Source organism: Panthera leo, chromosome A3 (genome assembly GCF_018350215.1).
Source record: "Panthera leo isolate Ple1 chromosome A3, P.leo_Ple1_pat1.1, whole genome shotgun sequence".
In the NCBI taxonomy this organism is placed as follows: Eukaryota; Metazoa; Chordata; class Mammalia; order Carnivora; family Felidae; genus Panthera; species Panthera leo.
In genome coordinates this window covers 1,520,509-1,525,815 of record NC_056681.1, presented here as the reverse complement: position 1 = coordinate 1,525,815, position 5,307 = coordinate 1,520,509, and the positions used below count along the sequence as shown (strand labels likewise).

General features: G+C 65.2%; 1 long non-coding RNA gene across 1 annotated transcript; it reads right to left on the bottom strand.

The window, feature by feature from the left end:
* Positions 1–2,467: 2,467 nt before the first annotated feature.
* On the bottom strand, positions 2,468–3,272 carry LOC122215332. Its single transcript, XR_006200324.1, has 3 exons — positions 3,233–3,272; positions 3,006–3,093; positions 2,468–2,921 (listed from the first exon to the last, which is right to left on the bottom strand). It is a non-coding gene; the product is annotated as an uncharacterized LOC122215332 (long non-coding RNA).
* Positions 3,273–5,307: the final 2,035 nt, after the last annotated feature.

The window sequence follows — 5,307 nt, the reverse complement described above, 5'->3', positions numbered from 1 at the left end:
CCTTGGAGAGGAGCGGTCCTCTGAGGTCTCCTCCACCTCCTCAGCTGAGTCCCAGCGAGGGGAGAGGGGCAGGGAACGGGTGCCCCTCAGGCACCACCAGAGTGGGGTGGGAAGGGCTGGGACGGCAGGGAGCAGCCGGACATCGGACCCGGGGAGTCCGCTTTGCCAAACGCGGGTCCCGCACCGCTTCCCCGGAGTCTGTGCACAGGAAAGCGAGGCTGGCTCTCCTGGACGGGGTCGCGGCCTCCTTTCCGATAGTGAGGGCGTTCGAAGCTAAGTGGTCCCAGACGTTTCTCCTGCAGGCGGTTCTGTCGATGCATCTGGAGAATTGCTGAGGGCTAAGCCGGGTCTCCTTTTGTGCAGAGAGCAGGGGGGGGGGGGGGGGCCTCCGCCCAGCTCAGAAGAAGAGGAAGGTGTGAGGTGTGGCGAGAAGGTTTCCAGGCCACAGAACAGCCAGACCAAGGGCTTCCTGTCTATTCTCCGCGTCCCTAAGAGCTGGGCCCTCTTCCCAGGTGCCGGGCGGAGTAAGGCTGGTGGATGTGCGGGCAGCCCGTGATGCTGGGCATCGTGTCCCCCTGCTCGCAGTTGCCACCGGGTGATGGGTCATCCGGGCTCCTTCCCAGCCCAAAGGGCCCGCAGCCAGCCGAGCCGGCCCCCACCTGCCGTAGCCCCCTGGCCACCAAGGTGATGTCCATCCTGCTCTGGCCATCCCCAACGTCCCCAAGCTCCAGGGAGAGCAGGTCAGGCCCCCTCCGGGTCTCCCACGGCCTCAGAGGTGTCTGAAGAGGGTCTGGGACCACCAAGTAATGACCACGATGGGGTGGAGCCCGCAGAAGGGGAGAAATGTGTACAAGCAGGTGGCGGGCCCACCCTGGGGGGTTTCAGGCAGTCCCCCAGTTCTGCTGGGTGACGATGTCTGTCGGTGGAGATGTGCTCCTGTTTGAAAGCTTGTTCTGAGGGCTGCATCCCTGCTGTGGCTGAGTTTTCACGTTTAAAATGCAGCCAGTTGGTTAAGTGTCCGACTTCAGCTCAGGTCACGATCTCACAGTTCGTGGGTTTGAGCCCCACATCAGGCTCTGTGCCGACAGCTTGGAGCCTGGAGCTGCTTCGGATTCCGTGTCTCCCTCTCTCTCTGCCCCTCCCTCGATCGCTTACTCTCTCTCTGTCTCTCACACAAAAATAAACGTTAAAAAAAGAAGAAAGAAATGGCCCCTGGGCCGTCCCCTCACCCTGTCCCCTGCCCAGTCTCCAGGTCTTTGTGGTCAGGAGCCTCCTTCTCCCTAGAAATAGGAATCTGTTTCTTGATCCAGAAGATACTTCCCCGGGGCCTTCTGGGTGCATCTGTGGGGAAGGTCAAGGGTTGCAGGGGGCAGGCTCAGAGGGCCCCATGCCAGCTAAACTTCCTTCCCTTCTGAGAGGGGTCCATGGGAGTCCTGAAGAGCGGACAGGCTTCAAGGCCGGCACAGCCCTTGTCACCCCCAATGACAGCCTGAGGGGCCAGAGGAGACGGTGAGGGGGGAGAAGTCAGAGTGTTGATCCAACAGGATCTCAGCCTCAGAGCCCCCGGGAGGGCACCGGCCCGGACCCCGCAGCTCCCCTCCTGCCTCTCCTCACCCCTTGGGGCTGTCCTCCTCCTGCCCCGGAGCTCGGTGTTGGTGGGGCCGCATCACAGGGCAGGTCCCAGGCCACCCGGCGCGAGCCCTCTCCCGAGGCCCCCGGTGCACCGCATGGGCCAGGCCCCCTGAATCGAACCACGAGCCACGAACCACGAACCACGCCTCTGTGATGGTAAAGCTGTCACCATTCTGGATGCGACGTCTCTGGAAACAAATTGCTCTCTGCTGACATCATGGCAATGAAATATAACTTCTTTACGAGCTGTCAGGGAGGGTTTCCCGCTGCCATTATGGCGATGTATGCACATTTGTTTTGCTGTGTGCACACGTGCGTGCGTGTGCGTGTGTCTGTGTGCACGTGTGCGTGTGTGTTGGAGCACCAAGGCCAGGCCCAGTCCAGGGACCACAGTCTCCGACGGCCATGCTGGCTTCGTGCAGCCCCCACGCTGGCCCAGGGCACAGGAAGCTGCCGGAAGCCGGGCAGGCTCTGGGCACCTCGCCTCCCTCAAGAGCCGGATGAGCCCTTCCCGGGCTCCCCCTGCTTGTGAGCAGTGCTGACCAATCACCCCTCCCCAGCCCAGTGGTCTTCCTGACCCACAGCAGCCGGTCCTGCTCTCCCAGAGCAACATGTGGGCATCTCTGGGGTCACGGTACCCCTCGACTGCCCCTGGCTTGCTCGTCCTCCGTGCTGGGCCCTCCCCGTCCAGCTAGGAGGGTCTCCTGGACCGAGGGGCACAGGCAGTGCTGTAACACAGGGCCGCACGCGTTAACACAACACACATTTATTCCCTCACGGGAGGGGCGCTGGGAGAGCCGAAGTGCCCAGCGTGGGGCAGCCCCGACTCCAGGTGCTGGGGGACCGTGGGGACACAGGGTGCGGCTGACCCTGGCCTCCACTTACCTTTGCTGTTTTTTTATTGAGGCGAAAATCACGAGACAAAACCCCAGACACTTTAGGGTGAATAGCCAAGCGGCAGTTAGCACACTCACAGTGCTGGGCAGCCTCCCCTCCTCGTTCCAGAACGTTCTCACCCTCTAGAGGAGGCCGGCATCCATTAAGCGGCCAGTCTGCGGGGCATCCCCGCCCCCAGCCCTCCCTGTGCTGTCTGTTCTGGACACTTCGCGGCCGAGGCGTCTCGTTTTCTCACCTACCCCGTGTCGCAGTCCTTTCTGTGGTCGGATTTACCAACCAGCACACGACAGACGGACAGACAGACGGCAGTCGGGTGGTTTGGGCTCCTGTGCTCGGGGACGCGGTGGGGGTGGGGTGCATCTCAGTCCCTGCCTTCTTTCTTCCGGCCGAGCCTGGGGTGGGTGGGTGGGGTTGCAGGTTGCAGGAGCCACAGACCTCGCTCCGCAGTGGCCGCTGTTACTGTCCTACATTCTCACCTGCGACGTCTCCGCGTCCAATTTCGCCTCGTCTTCGCCGACCCTTGTTATTCTCTGGTTTTCGGCTTTTGTTGGTTTTGCGGCCGTCCTGGTGGGTGAGAGATGGTGTCTCGCCATGGCTTTGACTTGCTTTTCGCCGATGACACTGAACATCTCTTTGTGGGCTTGCTGGCCACCCGCACGTCCAGTCCTCCGCCCGTCGCTTTTGTTGGGGGAGCTCCGCTTACCTTAACAGAGGCCGTGGCAGGGCGTGTTGGCCGTGGTCTGAAAGTACAACCAAATTTTAAAATAAAACCTAGGTTTCGTTTCATTTTACTTAAAGATTTGTGGACAAAGTGACCAAAAGCCAAGTCTCGTCAGAGGGACATAGCTGGGGACAAGAGGCACCCAGGCAGGGGTCAGGGGAGCCCCACATCTGACTGTGGCCTGATCCTCCCAGGGCACTGGCCCTGCCTTGCCCCTACCCCCTCCAGACCCCAGCCTCACCTCTAACCCCAAAACTGAACACACAGTAACATGGTTCTAGCCGGGCCTCCCCACCGACCCCCACGTGCCTCCCCACCGACCCCCACGTGCCTCCCCACCGACCCCACGTGCCTCCCCGCCCCCACGTGCCTCCCCACCCCCCACGTGCCTCCCCACCCCCCACGTGCCTCCCCACCGACCCCCACGTGCCTCCCCACCCCCCACGTGCCTCCCCACCGACCCCCACGTGCCTCCCCACCGACCCCCACGTGCCTCCCCACCCCCCACGTGCCTCCCCACCGACCCCCACGTGCCTCCCCACCGACCCCCACGTGCCTCCCCGCCCCCACGTGCCTCCCCGCCCCCCACGTGCCTCCCCACCCGCCCCCACGTGCCTCCCCACCCCCCACGTGCCTCCCCACCGGCCCCCACGTGCCTCCCCACCCCCCCATGTGCCTCCCCACCGACCCCCACGTGCCTCCCCGACCCCCACGTGCCTCCCCGCCCCCCACGTGCCTCCCCGCCCCCACGTGCCTCCCCACCCCCCACCACCGACCCCCACGTGCCTCCTCACTGCCCCAGTCTAGTCGCAGATGTATCGAGGACCTGTTGATGGAGTCATTCACTCATTCACTCGTTCATTCCTTCAGTAGATCCTCTGAATGCAGAAGACAGGAAGGTGAGGGATACAACAGTCCTGTCTGGGGGGCTTTTCTTGAGCTAACGCCGCAGCACTGACCCTGCCCCCCACCCCACTGAGGCTTCGTGCAGGGGCTCGGCCTCATCACGCCCACGGGCCATGGCCCCGCTTGACCGATGGGGAAGCTGAGTCTCAGGGAGTCAGGGAGTCGCCTCTCCGGCCCCCCCCCCCCCCGCCCCCCGTGGCGCCCTCCCGCACCTCACGGGGCCACCTGGCGGGGCCTTAGGGACGCCGCACCCCTCTGTCTCCCCAGGGCGGGCTGCACACCAGGGCCGCCCCCCCCACCCGCCCCCCACCCCGGCCCGCGCCCCCAGGGATGGCGCTCCAGGAAAAGCTCTCAGTCAGAAGCCACTGCTCCCGGGGGCGCTCCCGGCTCCATTACTGTCGTCCGAGCTTCCAGGAAACGGCTCGTCTCCAGTGGCCCCTCCGCCCTCCACTCAGCTCAACGGGCGAGAGGCCCCGTGGCCCAGAAACCGCACGGCTGCCACCGGCCCGGATGCCAGAGGCCCCTCCCCGGGGACTCCTCACCCCCAGGCGGGCCCCTGGGGACCTCCTCTGGGGTCTGCAACAGCCTCTGCGCAGGGGTGTCCTTCCTCGCGCCCGCTCAGGGCCTCCTGCTCCGGCGGGGACTGGCCATTTTCCAGGCCCTCCCGTCGGGGCTGAGCCCCGCGCCCACTCTCGCCTCCCCTCTGCAACACCCCCCTTCTCGCTCCCGGGAGATCGCCCCGTCCTCCTGGGGTCCGCTTGCCTGACCGCCCTCCACGCCGCGACAGAGCTGGAGGGCAGGCTCTTCCAGAGCCGGCCAGAACCTCGGTGCCTCTCCCCGCTGCACGTGGCCCCGTGGGTCCAAGCGGCAGCCGTGGTGGCCTGGGGCTCCTGACGGCCCAGCCAGCCCCACCCTCACCCCTGCGCCAGAGCAGCGCCACCATCGGCCCGCCTGCCCACCCTTGCTGTCCTGGGCAGGCCAGGCTTGGGTGCCCCTCTGGGCCCCTGTTCAGCCTCCACAGGAGCCTCCCTGACCTCTCACCTACATGGCCACCCAGGCCCCCCCCATCCCTCCCCCAAACCCTCCCTCCCGGAGCCCCTCAGCACGCAGCGTCGTGAACAGGCTTATTTGACTCCACACCCCTGCCGCCC